This window comes from Capsicum annuum, unplaced genomic scaffold (assembly GCF_002878395.1).
Source record: "Capsicum annuum cultivar UCD-10X-F1 unplaced genomic scaffold, UCD10Xv1.1 ctg82527, whole genome shotgun sequence".
Taxonomy (NCBI): domain Eukaryota; kingdom Viridiplantae; phylum Streptophyta; class Magnoliopsida; order Solanales; family Solanaceae; genus Capsicum; species Capsicum annuum.
Genome location: NW_025893329.1, coordinates 1 through 23,000, shown reverse-complemented (window position 1 = coordinate 23,000; position 23,000 = coordinate 1). Strand labels below are relative to the sequence as shown.

The 23,000-nt window shown below is 34.3% G+C and overlaps 1 non-coding gene across 3 annotated transcripts; it reads right to left on the bottom strand.

Moving 5' to 3' along the window:
- Positions 1-18,925: 18,925 nt before the first annotated feature.
- Positions 18,926-22,951, bottom strand: LOC107878385. Of its 3 annotated transcripts, XR_007051738.1 has the most exons (5): positions 22,327-22,942; positions 21,405-21,625; positions 20,800-20,860; positions 20,604-20,712; positions 18,932-19,215 (listed from the first exon to the last, which is right to left on the bottom strand). It is a non-coding gene; the product is annotated as an uncharacterized LOC107878385 (transcript). The 3 variants fall into 3 exon arrangements; XR_007051740.1 differs by lacking the exon at positions 20,800-20,860 and having other exon boundaries at positions 18,926-19,215; positions 22,327-22,938; XR_007051739.1 differs by having other exon boundaries at positions 18,928-19,215; positions 20,800-21,625; positions 22,327-22,951.
- Between the last annotated feature and the right edge of the window lie 49 nt (positions 22,952-23,000).

Here is a 23,000-nt window from a genome sequence, read left to right as displayed (position 1 = left end):
GTACTGAGGCTATACTAAGTAAACATTTATGGTTTTTGGGTATCAATGCCCTTGGGACTCAAAACAACAATACTAAAAAGACACTAAATCTTGAAGACCAAAAACATGAAGGATCTAATTAAATAAATCACTCTTGTAAGCATTTTTTCAAACACTTGTAGTTCATGGTTTAAAACAATCATAGGAATGTCATGGAATTTGTAAGAATAGCATGAATTCATTATAATAGCATTAAATCATTGTTTAATTCAAATAATAATAATATTAAAACATGGAGGATTAAACAATAACAATAATTTCATGGTAATATGGTATAAAATCAAAAGTACATGGAGATTCATGGATAAAATCATAATTTAAACCATAATGAATTGAAAGATTATAACTTGGTGATTAAAATAGGTTACTTGGGCTCCATAGATGAAAGGGATCTATGGATGAACATCTAACATACCTGGGATGATGAATTTGGAAGGATTGATGGAGAGTTCTTAAGATTTGACCTTGCTTCTTGAAGGTTAGGGTTTTGCTATTTGAGAGAATGTTCTTAATTTTGGGGAAAATTGATTAGAATAATGCCCAATTAGGTTATTAGGGACTTAATTTTGTGTTTGGGGCTAACTGGGATAAGGGAAAAATATTTAAACGCCCTAGGAATTAAAACTCAGAACTGACTGAAAATCTTGATTTTTGGGCTTTTACAACATGGCGCTATCACGCCGCATCACTAGAATCGGACAACTTGGAAACTAATATATGGCACGATGCAAGGAAATTGCGGTCCTTCACTAATGGGACCTTGAAGTTCACTGTGATGCAGTGGTATCGTGCTTTGACACTGGAAATGGACAAATATCAAATTAACTTATGGCGCGATGCGCCAGGATCATGGACCCTCCCTAGAATTTGCCAACTGGGAGATTAGCCTACTCTGTGACATGCTAAAGGTTAAAATGATGGGGTTTTACGACTAAAACTTAAAATCACCATAACTTTTTACCCAGTTATCAGATTTGGGCAAATTTTATATCGTTAGAAAGCTAGTTTAATTTCTTATATAATGGCAGGATCTAAACTAAAAAATAATGAGTGTTTCAAAAATTTCATATACAAATACTCATGTATTTGGACTTAGATTATGCTAGAAAAATACGGGGTGTTAGAATTATCGAGGATACCTACCTTCTTAACATATCCAATTTTAGAATAAAAGTTGATTCATATATTAGAATAAGTCAGAATCATGTTCCAATTCATGAACATTTTTTTTTATCTTAGAACTTGTTCCCAAAGCATGTCTGGGTACCAGGTCCTCAAACTTGATTTTGTTCAAGTTGCTGAAGCTTTCTCCTTCTAAGATGAATTTCTTAGGACTAGTCCCTTCAGAATCAATACTTATCTTTAGGATCAGAGCATTTTCGTCCATCATCTCTAAAGGTCATTCTGGGGAATTCTTTAGAAACATAAGCTTCACTTATTCTCTTATTGAATATCAGCTTTCACTAGCTAGGATTAGGTTATTGAACTCATCTTTTCACAAAAAGACACCTTCTTCAGAAGTGTCTTAAGAGAGAGAATGTAGTCAAACTTTCCATCATTGAGCTTTAAATTCTTTCAATCAATGACCTATTTTTTACCGTAATCCCCTTCTCATGCCTAGACTCGTGATCACTTGCCAGATTTAGGAACCAATTTGAGCCTGAGTTCCTAGTAATGGGACAATGATATGATTAAACCCTCTTGGCCCATCTAAGTAGAGAGTTTTTTTTCATATTTTTATGAGGCTTAAGACCCTTAGAATAAGCATTTATTTGCAAATATATTCTAAAACGTTCATCCTAGCTCTAATCCAGTTCTGACAATTCCTTGTTATGTGCCCATCTATTCCACAGTGAGTGCATAGAGGCTTGTAAACCTTGTTCTTATCATTATGTCCAATTGTTCCTTGATACCCACTAGGTTGGGTTCTTTCTTGATAATTAAGCCCTTTCCTACTATTAACACCTTGATTAGTCAAGTTAGAAAGGATCTACGAAGATGCAGTCTATTATAGGGATTTATTAAGTTCTTTACTTAGACAAACTAGGTCCCTTTTCTAAATCTCATTCTCCTGAAGTGCAGTCAAGAGAAGCCTTTGAGAGTCCTCAAATCTTAGGTACTATGAGTCTTATGGAGATTCTTATACTACCTATCAGTTAACGGATATGGTTAGGGATTGATGGAGTTGTATGCTAGTTGTAGACTTTTGGGTTCATCTGCTATGACTTGGATTTAGTTTTTTGAGGCCTTCTTGGAGACATTTGTACCATATAGTTTTAGATATCAGATATGTAATGAGTTTGATGACTTGTTATTATTAAGTATGAGGCTTATTTTCAAATTTTATTTAGGTATTCAAACGCTAGCATCTCCATTGAATCTTATAATATTTGAAAGTTTGTAAAGGGGTTAAATGGTACATATGAAGTGGCTACAACTTAGATGGTGGTTTTAGGGCTTCTTTATAGAGTATTATTAGGCATGAAAAAATGACTTAGTCTATTCAGGCTACATAGAATGGCACAAAAAGGTGTATCATAATGGTGGTTCTAATATACATGCCTCCCAAGGTAGAGGTTTCTTGAGTAAAAGTTCTCATAGTTATTATGTTAGTCCAATTCAGGCCACTTTATGGGGATTGGGTGGTAGACCATTTGGTTTAGTGACTTCAGATAGCCAAACATTAGGCTAGGAAAACCATTTTAGTTCTTTCAATCCCTTTCACTATGATGCTAGTATAATAAAGTGTTTTGTATGTCATAAGAATAGTAATTATGTGAGGGATTACCCTCAACATGCATTGGGTCCTGCCTAGTAGAGTTCTCGACTTCAGTTTTTCCCTACTTCTATATCTACAACTAAAGGTGGTTCACAAAGTACTTCTAGTAGTGCTAGAGGTGCTTGAGGTAAAGGTAGAGGTTCTTATGATGGTGACCACAGGGTTACTCAGTCAAGAAGCAGACGTGGTCAGTGTTATGCTATACCTTATAGACCTAAGGCAGAGGCCTCTGATGTTGTTATTATAAGTATCATCTTGATTTGCTACAGATCATCTTCCGTATTATTTAACCCTAGGTTTACCTTCTTTTATGTGTCCACATAATTTAATTTTGGTTTTGATGCTTTTTGTGTTTCTTTGACTATGACTCTTAATGTTTCTACCCATATAAAAGATTCTTTAGTAGTGGATTAGGTGTACCAATCTTGTATGGTTACCTTCATAGGTTGTGAAACTTAGGTAGACTTTGTTGTTTTAAATATGGTTAATTTTAATATTATCTTGGGTATAGATTGGTAGCTCCTTACCATACTATTTTAGACTGTTATTCCATGATCGCGACCTTAGGTATGTCAGGTTACCTTGGAATAATAGTCTTAATTTGGATATGAAATGTAATATATCTTTTTTGCATGTTCGTCGTATTATAGAGAGAGGGTATTTGTCTTATTTTACTCATATAGGCATTTCAACAAGGTTTTAGTTTAGAATAAATATCCTCTTTCTTGCATTGATGATCTTTTTTACCAGCTTCAGGAGGCTTCTGGGTTTTTCGAGATTGACATGAGATTCGGGTATAACCAGTTGAAAATTAGAGCTTCAAATGTTCTAAAGACAACTTTTTATACTTGATATGATTGGTATATATTCTTGGTCATGTCTTTTTTATTTACCAATGCCCCAATAACGCTCATGGAGTTGATTAACTATATGTTTAGACTGTATCTTGACTCTTTTGTAACTGTATTTGTAGATAACATCTTCATTTATTCCAAGAGTGAGTATGACTATATGATGATTTGAGAAATGTACTTTAGAGGTTGTATGATGAGAATTTGTATATTAAATTTTCTAAGTGTGAGGTTTAGTTGGATTCTATTTCTTTCTTGGCTCATGTGGTGACTAAGAATAGTATTATAGTTGATTCGACCAAGAAACTGTGATTTACAATTGAGTTAGACCTACTTCTCCTGTCGAGATTCAGAGTTCCCTTGGCTTGGTAGGTTATTATTAGTGTTTTGTAGAGGATTTCTCATTTTTGTGGCTACTTTTACCACGTTGACTTACAAAAAGTGGTTTTTTTGTGGTCAGTTTCATGCAAGAAGAGCTTCTAAAATCTTAAAGATTTGTTCATGTCGGCTCCTATTTTGGATTTTCCTAAGAAGGGTTTAGGTTTTATCATATTTTGTGATGCTCTTGGTGTTGGTTTTGGGAACGATGTTGATATTGGAGGGTAAGGCCTCATGAGAAAAATTACCTTATCCATGATTTGGAGGCAACAACCATAGTGTTTATGTTAAAGTTGTAGCGACATTACTTGTATGGTGTTCCTTGTGAGATTATCTCAAACCATCGTAGCCTTCAATAATTATTTGACAATGATATCTTAATATGAGGCAGTGATGTTGGCTTAAGTTTCTTAAGGATTATGGCCTCACTATTTTCTACCACACAGGAAAGGTCGATAAAGTTGCAGAAGCCTTGAGACAAAAATCGACTAGTATACCTAGGAGTGGCCTTTAGACTTATAGGTTCAGACTATAGATAACCAGATGACTAGGGTTGATATTTTGACACTTAAGTATTTATATTATTTCTTGATACAAGATTTTTCTTAATGGATGAGACTCGAGCTCATCAGTTTGATGATGGTGATTTATGGATGATTCATGAAAAGGTGTTAAGTGGTGAGACTAAGGAAGCCTCTCTTGATTCTGATGGTGTATTGAGGATTGGTAGCTGAGTTTGTGCATTGAGAGTCAGAGACTGGGTGTAAATAATTATGGAGGAGGCTTGTTATTTTATATATTCTATCTATCAAGGTGTGATAAAGATGTGTCATGGTTTGAAACATCTTTACTAGTGGGGTGGTATAAAGAATAATATATTGGATTTTACAGCCTATTATTTGTGTTATCAATGGGTGAAGGCCGGGCATCAGAGATAGAGAGGGTTACTTCAGAGGTTACCCATTCCTTAGAGGAAGTGGGTGCTGATCATTATAGACTATGTGACTGGGCTTTGTCAACTTCTCATGGTTCTAATATTATTTGGGTCATTATGGATTGATTGACCAAATTAGCCTATTTCATCCCTATTCATATTTCCTTCAGTGTCGAGTGTTTGGACTATATCTATGTGTGCGAGATAGTTCATCTTCATGGAATGTCCATGTATATTATCTTAGATAGAGGCTTAATGTTCACTTCTATTATGTGGCCGACTTTTTAGGAGAATTTGGGTACTTAGGTTAACCTTAGTATAACTTTTCACCCCCAAACAAATGGTCAATCAGAGTGGAGTATCCAAGTTTTAAAGGATATGCTCTGCGCATATGTGATGGACTTCAGAACTTAGTGGGAGCAACATTTGGCTTTGATGGAGTTCTCTTGTAATAATAGCTACTATTCAATTATTAAGATAGACTCTTTCAATGAATTGTATAGTAAGAGTTATCGATCTCCTATTGGTTGGTTTGATACTTTAGTGTTAGACCCTGTAGTATACACTTGCTTTGCTAGTCTTTAGACATTGCGTGGGTGATTTAAGAAGGGCTTTGGGCAACCCAGAGTAGGTAAAAAATGTATGTGGACTGCAGGCTTTGTGGCTTGATGTTTGGGATTGGTGATTGAGTGTTCCTTCATGTATTGCCCATTAATAGCATGATGTGATTTGGAAAGATGGGCAAGCATAGCCCTATATATATTGGACTTTGGAGATTCTTCAGACAGTTAAGGAGGTTACTTATGAGTAAGCCTTACCTCTAAACTAGTTTTTTGAATCTATTTTTTACCCATCTTGAATATGGATAATATGGGTATCATTAGCATTCTTTTAACATGGAAATTCTAAATTTGAATATTGTAGCTTATTATGAGACTGTTTGTGATGGGAAGGCTTCGGGTCAAAGTACTTTAGATCGAGATTACATCATTTTAAGGTAGGTTATGGCTTAACTTCTTTCATATTGAGTTGGATAGCTAATAAATAAGTAAAACATTCTATGTGTTGGGGAATATAGTTATGAGGTTTATATTTTGAGAATGTTCTTAGTGTTGTGTCCTATGTAGGGTCTTTTATTCTATTACGGGTTGTTTATGATATTTGATATTATGTGTTTCCTATGTGGGTGCTTTATTTGACATCATTGGCTTTATCTATGCATTGGAATACCTTTATTCTAGATATGATGCCCGTGGGGGCCTATTTTTTAATATAGGACTTATTTGAACATTAGTTACTTTAATTGTGATAAATTTTATCTAAGTTTAGGGTTGATATAATATTAATGATGTCTTACATGCATATTTATTTTGATGGTGCCTAATTGGAACTAATGATCATGAATTATTAACATATTAGTTGATTTCTAGGCTGACTTATATACATATGTGTTGATGGATTGGATATCATCATTTTAAGTTTGTTGTGAGCATTACGTCCTGATTTCATACATATACATTTATGAGATACTGGTACCATTGAGATATGCTATTTTGAAAGAAAATGAAGCACTTTTGAAAACCACTTGACTAAGGTTATTTGCCGATCAGATTGGTTATGAGATATGAGTGCTGATGTATGGGTTCTGAACCCACCATTGGTCCTTCTTATTAGCTGGAATATCAGTGGGTATATACAGAAGGTCATGCAATGACATTTAGCATTCATCCTATCTGCATTACATTTGCACATGTATCTTGCTTGTTTTCTTTTAGTTTTGTTGACATGTTCTTAGTTTATATGTAGTCTTCTTTTATATTTGTGTTTTTCTATTTCGGTATATTTCTTTATATTAGAGCTATTAGTGAAGACTAGGTGAGCTACATTTTGGGACTTTTCTACTTGTAGGTAGCATGTTCATAGTATATTTTACTATATTTTTTGTTCTTCTTTGCTTATCAACCCATGATACCTTCTAAAGCCTATGACACCTTCTGAGTACAAGTGGACCATACTCACACCTATTGTGCTCTTTTAGTGCAAATCCTAGTATGAGCACTTCTCGTGGTAGCTGATTTCATATGGAGACTTTTAGAGTTTGATGTATTGATTTGCTCTAGTGTTTTGGGGCTAAATTTGACCTCATCTCTCCTTATTTGTCTTTATTTTGATTACCATAGGCAAATACATTTTTTTAGTTTTTGAATATTATATTAGATGTTCTTACTCTATGACACTAGATATTAAGGATTTATCAGATTTATTTTAGTTGTCACTTTTACTTAGTTTTGAGGCCTTACTTTATTATACAAGTCAGGCCTTGGTGTATATTTATTGTATATTCTTTATCCTTATCAATTTGGGTGAGCAGCTTACTTATCAAGGCTTATCCGTGATAAGTGACATCATAACATATTTTTAGGTTGTGACAAATTGGTATTATAGAATAGAGGTGCATCGATCTTATAATATCATAATGTCTAGTAGGATCTCATGGATCTGTACGTAGACGTTTATATTATCTTTGAGAGTCTATAAGATATATTTAGGAAAAATTTCATAATTTTTATCCTAGTCATGCGGGTTGTTGTTACCCAAAGTTATAGGTATTATTTCATTCTTTTCGTGCAGATGGTGAGGGCTAAATATCATGAGGCCATGGGTGTAACGCCCCGAGTCTGTACCCCGGATGCTACATAATGCTTATGACCCTGAAGGATCACAAGCTAACCCGTGACTGATATCTGTTGTGAGCACTGAATAATATACTTTAATAAATGAGAAAAAATAGGCTGGAATTTTCTAAGGTTCAAAATCTATAATTACTAATAAAGTGTATCAACTAAATTAACAATCTGTAAAACTAAACACTGTCTGAAAACTTGTCTGAGAAAGCCACTAGCTGAGCTTTCTAAAAGTAGAGTTGATGGGACAAGCCCCTAACTAACCCCACATACTGTAATACTGAAACTACTGAAAATATAAAATAAAAGAATATCCTCAATTGATGAGGACTCACTGCTAATCTACTATTGCTGGCTAAATCTGAATCTATCTATGCGCGGTCGGGAACCTAAGCGTCCGAACCTATGATATAAGATATCATAGCACAAAGAAAGAGTATGCGTCAGTAAGTGGAATGTACTGGTATGGTAGATGGGGTAAGGCTGAATGCAAGGGTTCATATGCATGAAAATAACTAACTGCATGATATAGAGTAACTGAATATGAAAGTATATGGATAACTGATACTAATGAAATACTAAGTGTGCACTCATGTGCATATAGATAAATACTATGACTAAGCTTGTCTGAAGTTAAGTCCTGAATTTTGATACTAAGTAACTGATATCTAAAGCTACTGATAACTGATTTATTGATACTGGTTGACTGTAGCTGATAGTCTAAATTCTATAGAACTGAAATGAATTCTATTCTGAAGACTAAGACTAAAACTGGAGGAGGTAGTCATCTAACTGATATGCCCTAAATAAGATAAGATAACTGAGTTGGGCTCCAATTTGTAACCCCAATTGGAAGAGTGTTAATACTGTACCACGGGTAAGAAAATCTGAGAGTTACCCTCATTTGGTAGGTACTCTAATGAGATGGTGGAACCCTCATCTGTCAAGATAAAAGACCTCATCCACCCTCATCTGGCAAGTTTGATATCTCAACCTACGCTGGCGACGTAGTTCTGGAATGCAAGGATTACTTCTAGAGATCACACCCTCTACTGGAAGGTAACCCCCATCCTTGGGTTCACTGGGTGTTGAATCCTACTCTCAACTGAAAGACACTAGACTAAGTATATTGAACTAGACTAAATTGATACTGAGCTTACTTAGTTTTCCTGAGTTTGGTAAACTAACTGAGTTCTATAACTGACTGAGAGTAGTACTGATCGTGACATGACTGAGGTTCTATAACTGACATGAGCTGTAGGAACACAGCTAAATTATCGGGTATTAAATACCCCCAGGACTCAATAGCATAAAAAGTAAAGGATAGCATAATCTTGAATAACATGACATTGTTCACTTGTTCATAATTCATCTATAGAGACTTTTTATCAAACACTTGTAAGGAATCTACTTATTCATGAAGGGGGAACATATGCTATCAGGTTATGATGGCACTAATTTATTCACATAGGCATTTTATCAAATACATGGGGAGAAAGCTTAGGTTATAAAACAATCAACACACATAGTTATCATAGCTACATTAATCAACTTGTAAATTGAAGGGTTCATTAAGAGGATCATGTAATTCAACACATATAATGATTAATTTCAAGAAATCTTGTAATCTAATTATGGACAAAAACTCAACAATAACATGAACATGAATTTAGTTCAATTCAAGCATGGAAGTTCATGACTCAACAATCTTGTAGTTTGAAAATGAATTCTTGGACTCTATGGGTGGAAGGGACCCATAGATGAACAACTAACATACCTTGGAATGTTAATTCTTGAAGGTTCTTGGAGAAATTCTTTAGCTTTGTTCTTGAATTTTGAAACTAGTGTTTCTTGCTTTTGAGAGAGAATGATGTACTTTGGGGAAAATTGAGTGAATAATTATATATTTTTGTTATTTAGGGATTAAATTTTGTGTTTAAGGTTAATCTGGGTCATGGGAAAAGTCTAAGTTTCCTTTGGGATTTAAAATTCTGCAACTGGAATGTCGATTAAGGTATCACCGCGACGCGGTGAATAGGTCATCACTATATCCACCGCGACTCAGTAGAATTGTGTTGACTCTCTAGATCGTGATAATTGTTGTTTTGGGGTTCACCAAATGCGGTGCAATCACGGTGACCCTCTAAAAATTGATAAATGCCAAAATGGCCTTCAGCGCAATGCGATGGAGTGCTCATCGTGATACTTACTGCGATGAGGCCTAATCACGGTGAGCCACTATTTTTACATAAAATGCCCTAACTCTTCTCCTAGGTATCGGATTTGGGCAAATTTTATATCGTTGGAAAGCTAACTGAATATCCTATGCATTGGAAGGTGATAAACTAAAAATTACTAAGTATTTCATAAATTTTATATAGGATAAATCATGTACTTAGAGCTAAGTTAAGCTCTAGGAATTTGGGGTATTACATAGGGATATTGATTTAGCACTCGAGGATGGAGCCCAGATAAGATAGAGAGGCAGAGGTCATGATATCCTAGAGCACAAGGAGCTTCCCTAGCTAGAAGACGTTCTAGGGAGGCCACTCTCATGCTTGAGGTTTTGTATTCTAGGGATAATCATAAAACAAGGAATCCAGGGCTATCTCAGGCCCCATAGGGTCCAGTTTCTACCCCAGTTATGGAGAGCCTATTAATTTAGCAATTACCATATTTGGATAGTGTTCCCTTAAGTGCACTTGGTGTTTCTCCTCATGTATGGTTCCACCATCAGTACATATATTTTTTATGGTATTTATCTGACTCTATATGTAGTTCATCGTCTATACTGACATCTGCTTATGGTATTTCTTAGACGTTGAATGGTGTTCCACCTTTCATTCCAGTATCTAATTACGGTGTTCATAGTTCATGGGTGCATCCTTTATCTTTTTTACCCCCAAGTTTGGTTGATTTCCAGGAGAAGTTACATAATTTAAGGTCCCTTAAGTCTCATGGAGTTTCTTAAACTACCTATTAGTTGACAGATGTGTCTAGGAATTGGTGAAAGTTGTATGTTAGTTGTAGACCTTTGGGCTTGCTTATTATTACTTGGACATAATTTTTTGAGGTCTTATTAGAGATATTTGTACCGTATATCATGAGAGATCAGATTCCTAATGAGTTTGATCACTTGGAGAAAGGCTGTATTACTATTGTTAAGTGTAAGGCTCGATTTTACACTTTATCTAGTTATTCAATTGCTAGACTTTCTATCGAGTCTAAGTGGATCCAAAAGTTTGTGAAGGGGTTAGATGAAACATATCAAGTGGTTATTGCTTAGATATTGATTTCAGGGGCTTTCTTTCAAAGTATTATTGAGCATGAATAGAAGATCAAGCCTATTATTTAGGTACTCAAAGATGCACCAAGAAGTTGAATCATCATCGTAACTCTAGTGGACATGCCTCCTAAAGTAAAGGCTTCTCGAGTAGAGGTTCTTGTAGTTATCATGGTATGCGGGTTCAGGCTGCTTTGAAGGGATCATGTGGTAGACCTTCAGGTTCAACAACTTCAGGTAGCCATACATCAGGCCAAAGCAACCGTTCTAGTTCTTTTGGGCCCTCTCAGAATTATGCTAGTAGTAGAGATTATTTTGTATGTCATGTGATTAGTAATTACATAATGGATTTCCCTTAGTGTGAAATGTGTCCTTCCTAGAAGAATTCTTGGCTTCAACATTATCGTACTACTATATTTATAGTCAAAAATAGTTCACAAAATGCTTCAAGTGGTGCTAGGGGTGCTCGAGGTATAGGTAGAGGTACTCGTGATAGTGTTCACATAGTTACTCTATCAAAGAGTGGATATGGCCAGTTCTATGCTATACAAGCAAGACTCAAGACAGAGGTCTCTGATACTAGTATTACATGTATAGTACTATTTGACTTTGGGTTGACATACTCCAATGTGTTTACATATTTTTTATTTGGTTTAGATGTTGTTTGTGAGCCTCTGGATATGCCACTTCATGTTTCTAACTCCGTAGGAGATTTTTTAGTGGTGGATCTGGTGTATTATTATTTTGTGGTTACATTTAAAGACCGTGAGACTTGGGTAGACTTGATTATTTTAAACATAGTTTATTTTGATGTTATCTTGTGTATGGATTGGTTATCTCCTTACCATGCTATTTTGGACTGTGATATCTTGTGTATGGATTGGTTATCTCCTTACCATTCTATTTGGGTGTATTGAGGTTTTCTTAGAAAGGTAGGCTTATTTGGGTCTGAAAGGTGTTATATCTTTTCTACATGCTTATCGTATGATAAATAAGAGGTGTTTGTATTATTTAGATCATATTCGTGATATTACCATTACTTCACCACCTCCTGTGGATTCTATTCGAGATGTTCACAAGTTTATGGATGTGTATCCTATGGATTTTCTTGGAAATCATATGGATCGTGATATTAATTTTTGTAGTAATGTGGCATTTCACACCTAGACTATTTACATTCCTCCCTATAGGATGGCCTCATCTGAGTTGAAGGAGTTGAGAAGTAGATGTAAGATTTTTTGAGTAAGGTGTCTATTAGACCTAGTGTATTACCTTAGGTGTTCCTATCTTGTTTATGAAGAAGAAAGATAGCTTTATGCATATATGTATTCATTATAGGTAGTTGAACAAGGTTATGGCTAAGAACAAGTATACTCTTCCTTGAATTGATGATCATTTGACCTTCTTAGGTGTTCTCCAAGATTAATATGAGATCTGAGTATCACCAGCTGAAGATTAAAGCTTTAAATGTCCTACAGATGGATTTTCATACCCCTCATGATTATTATATATTCTTGGTCATATCTTTTTTATTGTCTAATTCACTACCAACCTTCATAGAATTGATGAACTAGGTGTTCCGACCGTATCTTGACCCTTTTTTTATTGTATCCATAGATGACATCATGGTTTATTCCAAGTGAAAGGACAACCATGTGAAGATTTGAGGATTGTACTTTGGAGGTTGCATGATGAGGAGTTATATGGTATGTTTTCTAAGTGTGAGTTTTGGTTGGATTCTATCTCTTTCTTAGGTCATGTTGTTACTAAGGATGATATTATAAGTGATCTGCCAAGATAACAACAATCAGTGATTGGGCTAGACCTACTTCTCCAATCGACATTTGGAGTTTAATTAGTTTGGTTGATTATTATTATTATAGGTATTTTGTAGAGGATTTTTCATCTATTTTGTCTTCTTTGACAAAGTTAACTCAGAAAAAGATAGTTTGTTAGTGGTCGAAGGCATGTGAGAAGAGCTTGTAAAAGCTTAAAGAGTTGTTGAATTCAGCTCCTATCTTGACTTTACCCAAGAAAGGTGTGGGTTTTACCATATTTTTTATGTTTTTGGTGTTGTTGTGGGTGCGATGTTGATGAAGTAGGGTAAGGTGTTTGCTTATGCCTCTTGACAGTTAAAGCCTCATGAAAGAAATTACACTACCCATGATTTGGAGTTGGTAGTCGTAGTATTTATGTTGAAGTTATGTCATCATTACTTATATGTAGTTCCTAGTGAAATTTTATTGAACCATCGTAGCCTTCAGTACTTCTTTCGACAACAAGATATCAATATGAGATAACAATATTGGCATAAGTTGCTTACGGATTATGACCTCTCTATTTGTACCATCTGGGCAAGGTTAGATTAGTTGCAGATGCCTTAAGCCAAAGGCCGATTAGTAGAGGGAGTTTAACTCATCTCTTGACCCAGGAGTGGCTTTTAGGCTTAAGGTTCATACTGTAGCTAACCAAATGGATGAATTTGTATGTCGAGAGTTGGAGATTGGGTTAAATTGATTTTATATGAGGCACTTTATTCTAGATATTCCATCCATCCAGGTGTGACAAGAATGAATAGTAATTTGAAGAAGCTTTACTAGTGGGGTATTATAAAGAAGGATATGGCAAATTTTGTAGCTCATTACTTGTATTGTCAGTAGGTGAAGGCAGAGCATCAGAGATTGAGAGGTTTACTTCAAAGGTTATCCATTCCTGAGTAGAAGTGGGTGCAAATCATTCAGGACTTTATGACTAAGTTGCCTCATACTTCTTGTGATTCTGACTATATTTGGGTCATTGTGGATCAGTTGACCAAATCATTCCATTTCATCCTTATTTATATTTTCTTTTGTTCTGAGAGGATGGCTCGTATCAATGTTTGTGAGAGATTTCATCTTCATGGAGTGCATATGTCTGTTATTTCAAACAGAGTCTCAGTGTTAACGTCTACCTTATGAAAGACTTTTTAGAAGGAGTTGAGTACTCAGGTTGACCTTAGCATAACTTTTCACCCCCATACGGATGGTTGGTCGAAGCGGACTATTCAGGTTTTAGAGGATATGTTCCATGCATGTGTGATGGACTTTGGAGGTTAGTGGGGCAATAGTTGGATTTGGCAGAGTTTTCTTATAATAACATCTAGTACTTGAGTTTTAAGACAACCCATTTAAAGGCGTTGTCGATCTCTTATTAGTTGGGTAGTCCAGAGTAGGCAAAAAAGTTTATGCATATTGTAGGCTTCGTGCCTTAAAGTTTATCATTAGTGATCGAGTCTTTCTTCATATATAGCTCATGAAGTGCACGATGAAGTTTGGGAAGAAAGCCAACCTTATCTCCAAGTATAGTAGACCTTTTGAGATTATTTGGGAAGTTAGGGAGGTTGCTTATGAGTTGGCCTTAGCTCCAGATTTTCCAGCCATTCATCCAATTTTTCATGTATCTATGATTCGATGTTATATTTCATATGAGTCTCAAGTGTTTCGCTGGGATTCAGTTCAGTTTTTTGAGAAGTTGACCCTCATTAATGAGCCAGTCTCCATATTAACCATAGATGTTACAAGGTTGAATTCATGAGATATTCTCATAGTAAAGGTTCAATGGAGACACCATCCTATTTAGGAGGATACTTGGGAGGTCGGGTCTGACATGCGTAGTAATTACCCTAAGCTTTCAACCGATTTAGGTATTTCTCGACTTTTAGTTTGAGAAAGAACTAGTGTTTTAGTGGTGGATGTTTTAATGACCTAAATTTTTAAATTTTCCATTTCTATGTATTTTGATTATTTTCCCCTTCCTCGTAGTGAGGTTCAGGGATAGTTGACACAGTTCTCGATTTGATAGAGAATGATTTTGTGTGAGTTTGTGGTTTTTAGATGCTTGAGAAGTCATATAGTTGACTTTGGTCAATATATGTTGTTCTAAGTGTTGGATGAGAAAATGGACTACCCTAGCAAATTCATAATGTTGAATTTGGATTAGTAGTAGGATTGTCTAGAATACGAAGTTTTTTATCTCATTTTTATCATTTGTTAGGAAAATTCTAAAAAATGGTTTCAAGGGTTACTTTTGTAAAAACGAGAGGTTTTTGAAACTCTGAAGTCGCTATTTATTTTTGAAACGTCGAAATTAGCCTAGTAGCCTAGTTCATTTGCATTCATGGGGTTTTGAATGAATCTCTAGAGTGCGAATAGGAGCTTAACATTTTTATCAAGCAGCAGATATAGCATCAGTCAGTGTAGTCGCTTAAGTGACAAAAGGGTTGCCTTATCGGAGGGTGCCTTAGCGATAAAGAGACCGCTTAAGAAAAGAACAACCATTGTAGCTAGGTCGCTAAAGCAATGTCCCAACCACAGTGGTCCCTTAAGAGACCATTTGGCTGCTTAAGCGGTAGACGTTGGTTCAATATCTAAGTCTCTTTTTCTCATTTTTCCTCTATTTTTCGATTTTTGAGCTTCAGGTTTGGATGATTTTCTAGGTTTTCTTTCGCCATTTGAGCTTGGATATACTCCAAAATCTTATTCCTATTATTTTTCAATGATTATGTCAACAAAAACTCTTTTAAATCATGATTTTAAAATAAAAAATTGGTGTTCTTATCTATAAAGTTTAAAAAATATTTTCTATAATTTGGACGTCGTTTTGAATCTGTTTTGCATGGGTTTTATCCTGTAGATTTCCATAAGCACAAGGAATGTGTTTTCAAAACAAAAGTTTAGTTTTACCTCTTTCATTTTATAACTCATTTTTCAATCCGTTTTTGATCCTACTCGAATGTGGACGATATGGGTATCGCTAACTTTTTTTAACGTGTAGTTACTATATTTAAATATTATTGTTGATTCTGAGGTTGTTCGTGAGGGAATGGCTCCACGTTGAAGCACTTTTGATTGGAATTTCATTGTTTTGAGATAGGTTATGGCTTAACTTCTTTCAAATCCAGTTAAGTAGTTAATAAATAAATAAATAAATAAATAAATAAATAAATAAATAAATAAAGCATGCAATGGGTTAGGAAAAATAGGTATGGGGTTGTTTTTGATATTTTTTTACTGTTATGTGCCTATTTAGGGCTTAGATTTTATTGTCGTTGGTTTATGATATTTGACATTATGTGTTACCCATGTGGGGGCTTTATTTGACATTATTGGCCTTATCTGTGCATTGTAATGTCTTTATTCTAGATATGATGCTAATGTTGGGGCTTATTTTGCTAATATAGGCCTTATTTGAGTGTTAATCGCTTTTATCGTGATAAAATTATCGAGTTTAGAGATGATGTAATATTAATGATACCCTGCATGCATATGTATTCTAATGGTGCCTAGTTGGAGTTGATAATCATGAATTGTGGACATATTGAGTTAATTTCTGGGTTGACTTATATATGTACGTGTTGATGGATTGAATACCATCATTTTGAGTTGACTGTGAGTATTACATCTTCATTTACTACATATATATTAATGAGATATTGGTACCATTGAGAAACGTCATCTTGAAAGAAAATGACTCTCACTTGAAAAATCCTTGGACGAGGTTATTTGCTAACAAGATTAATTATAGAATGTGTTGTGGTATATAGGTTATCAACCCCCCATGGGTCCTACCTGGTAGCTGCAAGCTAGGTGGGTGTATACAGAAGGTCGTGCAATGGCTTTCATCAGTCATTCCATCCACATTGCATTGCATTGCATTTGCACACGCATCTTTCTTGTTTTTCTTAGTTTCTTCGACTTGTGCTTAGTTTCAGTGTAGTCTTTATTTATATCTTTGTTCTTTTTATTTATGTGTACTTATTTATATTAGAACAATTAGTGGAGACTAGTGAGCTACCATTTAAACTTTTCTACTTGCAGATGACATCCTCATTGTATATTTTACTTATCTTATTTTCTGCTTGCTCAGTCGGCCTATGATACCTACTGAGTACAAGTGGATCTTACTCGCCCCTATTGTGCTCTGTTAGTGAAGATCCTTGTATGAGCACATTCCATGGAAGTTGATTTCATGTGGAGACTTTCAGAGTTTGAGGTACTGATCCACTGCAGTGTTCCTTATTTGTATTTAATTTGAATACACAGAGACATATATTTACAATTTTCAAATATTGTATTAGATTTTCTTATACTATGGCACTAGATTTTTGGGATTTATAAGATTTCCTTAGGGTTTTCGCTTTTACTTACGTTTAAAGCCTAACTTCATTTTTGATGTCTTGACTTCGTGTGTATTTATTGTATATTTCTCTTTTTCTTTTTCAGTTTAGGTGATCGACTTACGTATTAAGGTCGAACCTTGATAAATGTCATCATGACTGTTTTTGAATCATGACACAAACCAACTGAGCCATTGTGATAGATTTGTTCCTACTGTTATTTCAGTTGAATCAACGTGAAAAACAAAAATAGTGTAGTTTTTTCATAGGGAAAATTAGAAAATTTCATGGTGTTTCAATGAGAATCTGTGTTCCTTCAGTGGGAAACAGGTAAAAAAATTATGTTTTAACATACAAATTTTTCATAGATGTACAGAGAAAAGCACCTCTATTTCTAGTAATGATTGATCGTTAGTTAAATTCAGATTTCACAAAGAAAACTTCTAATTTAGTAGGTAGCAATGGCGTTCAAATTATTTTAGGACATGACTTCGGTGGACACTCAATTGTCATTTTTGGCAAACTTTAGAATCTTACCTCTAATCCTACTCTTCTCGAAGGATAGACTTAATAGGGATAACTTGTGATGTTTTTAGAATATGTATGGTTTATATCTTTTAATTAAACTTATTTAAAAAAATGTTGTAAGGTGTACCACTAGATTAATTATATTCAAGGAAAAGTACACTACTTGAGTACTTTGAAAAATATTTCCACCAAATGTGGTAATTTCAAAGTTTGGACATTATATAGCCAGTAACTCACAAGTAATTCCAGCCAGGGACACTCGACCTTTTTGGGGAATTCGGACCTTTGATGTTTTTTTTTGCGCTATAATTTTTGGCGAAAAAATCTTTGCTTTTTTTAGAAAAAAAAATTAAATACCATTATATAGAAACTATATAATTATTGCATAAAATATTTATCTGTTATATATAGAAACCATATAGAATGTGTATAGAAATTTCTATGAGATGTATAGAAAGTGTATCGATGTGTTGTATAAATTACGTATACATGTAAGATGTGAATAGAAATTGTATCATTGTTGAATAAAATATGTATATGTATAAGATACAAACACGCGCATATATATATATATATATATTATATAAGATGCGTATATAAACTGTATAGTTGTTATATAAAATACGTATTTGAATAGTAATAGCAGCTAAAGGTTGTATAAAAAGTGTATAGAAATGGTATAATCATTGTGTGTGTATATATATATATATATGTATGTATGTATATGTTGTCTATAAAAATTGTGGCATTATTGTATAGCATATGTATATGTATATGATTTATATAGAACATGTATGTGCTATCAAATATGCCCTGAAGGTAGCAGGATGGCTGTTATGGACAATCATATTTGATTGTTGTTGATTGATCACATACTACAAAAATGGATCAAATTGTGGGGGTTGATTTTATGATTTGGGGGTTTTAAAATTCCACAAATTTTTATTCCGAGGGTTGCTAAATCCCCCCAAAATACGAGTCGTCACAATCAATTTGCAACAATTTTTTTCTAACCACCATAATTAATTTACGGGAATTAATATGCGGTAATGACCCCGTTACTCTAAATTTAATTCTTCTTATAATAAATTTTTATTTAAAAATTGCGTTCATTTAAAACCTCCGTATGTATTTTTTTTTTTTTTTAATTTAGTGAAGCCCATCAATTTTCAATAACTTAACTAATTATAAATTCTAATTTTAGCTCAAATTTAATTATTCCTTTAGACATAACCTACAGTCCAATATTTGTTCAATTCATATATTATTAACACAACATGACTAATCAAATATTGTAATTGACAAACATATCAAAAATATATTAAATATTAAACTTCAAAATTAAATTTTCAACATTAGCATCTTCAAGCTCCAAATTTTCAACATTAACTAGTATCTTCAAACCTCAAAATCAAATTTAAATACAAAACCTTCGATATTCTAAGATTCACTCCAACCACATAATTACATCATCATAATTGAATATCCAAGATAATTTGCAATAAAATCAACGACTATCATTAAGATCACTATCATCACGTGATCTCCTTGCATCCATGGGCTAAATGGTCCACTAGCTGCATCACTTGGATACATAAAAATACAAAGTATAAAAATCAATCAGATAAACTTTAAGTCCTTATTATAAAACTATTATCTTGCGTACAACGAAAAACATCATCGATATGATTCATTTGTTTCCTTCTATTGCCAGTTTCAAAATAAGAAAATATTTTGCTATGAGATAAAAAGAAAAATGAAAAGAAAAATGTGTTACGTAAGCTCAGATAGAGGGAGTATATATTAGCAAGAGTATATATCAGCAACAAGAGAACACCAAATAGTCCCTAAGAAAATATGTTGTGAGCTATTAACCATACGGAGAAAACACCAAAACTAGATGTAGCTTAATTCACTGCAATCAGAATAACTATATTCTATTATCTTAACTAACAGGCATAATAGATGTGGCTTTTCACAATCTGCCTTGCACTTTGATCAACATGGAGAAAAGCAGAATAAGTGCACAAATACATAACAGATCGGTTAGGAATTGGGATAAACATGATGGATAGCATGAGCCTAATACTTTGTGCAGACAAAAAACAAAGTGTAAAGGAAGAAAAGAAACAGAATGTGCACATTTATGAAGCTTAGATGTCACGTCTCTTTCATCCAATTGAATTCAGAAGAGGCGGGTTCAAGAAGTATAAGCTCAATTGAATTCATTACTTTCGCTTCAAACTAATTGTACATATACCAGAAAGAAAAAACTAACGACATCATTCATTATAAATCCATTAGTCCCACATTTTGGTTCCGCTTTAGTCACTCTATCATTTAGTCATGATGATCTGGCTAATGGCGATTAGGTCAGCTTCCCTCCAACTTGCTTATGAAAAGCATATTTATTGAACTACATACAGATCAGTCAAACAAATACATCCATATGCATCACCACTGTCATGTACAATATAACAACGTGAACACCTCAAGTTCTAGTACTTAATAAAGGCTGAAGCTTTTACCAAGTGAAATTGAGAAACCATGAAGAGAAAAAAAAATTAACAACTAGAATATTATAAATAGCTCAACAACTAAAAGGTGAAAGGAATTCTGATGCAGGAGATCTGTTATTCACATGGAAATCCTTTGCATCTACAACTATTAGAATAAGCAATTGAAGTAGGTTACGAAATCTTGAAACTCAATAGTAATGCCAACTTTTGTCTCTACTATCTTTTTCTTAGGTATGTGGTGTTCAAGTCATTAGCACCTATGACATGTCAGGAATCCTACCAATTGGTTCCATTCATCTAATACCAAATTTCATCTATTAACCATATCAAAAGAAGTATAGTAGATATAGAAATGTTTTCTGTGTTAGACTTTCTTTGAATTTTCCGATGTGTCTGACTATTAGCACCCTGCAGGAAACAAGATAACGACAAAACATGAATCGATACCACTTACCTCTTTTGCTATATACACGGCCATGTCTGTACTTAAGTTCAGGTGAGCATCCCGCAAATGTGAAAGTATCCATCCAGGCAACTTAGAGCGCTTATCATGACGGCTACATCTGATCACAAGATACAAGTGGCAAGGCATCATAAGAATCTTGTTCCAGTACTACTTTTGGTGTATGTATTGAGAGGCTAGAACATACTCAAGACAATACTTTTCTTGGCGTATCGTCAGTTTGCAAATGACAATATCTAACTTGTCCTCTAAACAACACATCTAATTAATGTTAGCTTCTCGAGTACTTAACTGCACAGATATATCACTTAGAGAATATTCATCAGTACTATAAAAGCCACTATTCACTTTTGAGTTGTTTTTCTATTATTATTACATAATTGACTCAGACAAAGAAGCAAACCTTTTATCAGCAAAAATCATCATGCCATAATCTACCTTTGAACGAATAACCCGACCCACACATTGAGTAGCTTGCCTCTAAAAATATATGGTAAATAATTATACCATAAAAATATCACAAATACGTATTGTAAGGACAATAACTGAGTCTGGAAGTACCAAAGCATCAAACATCAGAAAATTTCACTCTTTAATCTAGAAAGCCCCCCTCAGATACTCCTATCGAGCAAGAAATATTCTACAATTTTAATACAAGTCAAGGTGTAATTTTTAGCCTAAAAGCTTATCTGATTAAAAAGAGAACATCATTTCGATTCCTCTAATTAAAAAGAGAGATTTTTTTCATCAGATCATAAAGAAAGTGAAACCTTAGTGAACAGAGTTACCTACCTAGTATCTGTTTCTCGGGAGGTGGTAGGTATCCCGTGGAATTAGTCGAGGTGCGCGCAAAGCTGACTCGGATACCACGGTTATCACACAAAAAAAGGGGAAAGTGAAGCATAAGACATACTGATACTAAACTGCTTTACGTGCATTGGAATGGAACGCCAAACATGATAACAAGCCTACCATAGTGTCTATCAAAGTCTATACCTTCAGCCACTTTTTTCCTGCACAGTAACACATGGACATCATTAAGTCCAATGTCAATAGGGGTATACCAGATCAATTTTGCACTTTCTTTCATATCGTCATTGCTGCTAAAAATGATATTTGCAAGTTGATATAAACACTGAATTAACTATTCTCAAGGAAACCTTGAAAAAGTTAAAGTTTTCTTCCAAAACAATTATTCTCTCTACAAGTTTACACATCACTAGTAGATAGATGGAAGACACTTGTAACTTTCTGAGTTTCCGTTATAAAGAGAGAGAGAGAGAAAAAATGAAATACTGAACTGTAGTTTATATGATGGTAAAGAAATAGTAAACTGCATAAATTCAAAGAACGGATAGACTGACCATTTAAAGTGCATCCATTTTCATCATAAATGTTGTAGCATACAATACTCTAGTATATAAACATCAGACTCATTAGTTTATGAAGAACATGACCCGCTGTCCATCTTATGTCAAAAGACTTAACACTGCTAACAATCATTGTTTACAAGATTTTGGCTTCTGAGGGTATATCTTCTCATGTTTGAAGTCGCTTTCACTTCCAATACACATGTCATATGAGAATGTGGTATAAACAGTGAGGTTTTAAAGCTTTATAAGGAATTGGACAAATTCCATTATCAAGTGGATACAAATTAAGGTAGTAATCACTGTTTAGTCTGATCCTAACCTCAGTTATAAGTTTGAAATACCTGGTCAGATACCACAGATAATCAGACTAGTCTTTTGTCACATTCAGATGCTCCAGTATCCTTTTAGAAGTGAAATTCTTATCACTCCACACACCAATGCAGCATCAAAAGCCAAACCATGCCATCTCAATTCATCCTTAAAGGAAATCAAGTGAAACAAAGAAGGCGTGTCACAAGCCCCAAAACATTGCACACACTGCACAAGTAACAAGAATAAAAAATCCCAACTTACACAACTGTAGACAAATCCCAAAAATAAGAATTAAAAAAAATCTAGAAAGTTTGTACCCAATAATTAACATGTCACGTGAAAATGTGTATCCTGAGAAGTCAAGCAATTGATAATATCACCCTCTTATAAGCAAAAACCAGTACATCTATTTATTTTGTAATTAAGAAATCCCCAGACTAATAACACCCAATTCAAAATCCAGTGAATAATGGGTTTACCTCTATACTCTTTCTCTACTTAAATAAAAATCTTTTGTCTCAGCAAGGCGTGATCCTAACACACACAACATTATGTGTTATGCTCGTACCACTAGAAAATCAGTAGGTTTATTGGTGAAGGCAATTTCATAACAGCACACTTTCCAATTCATTTCAAAACAGAAGGTAATAGTAGCAAATTACTTACTGTGTTCTTACTCTTACTTTCTCATGCATCCATTTTT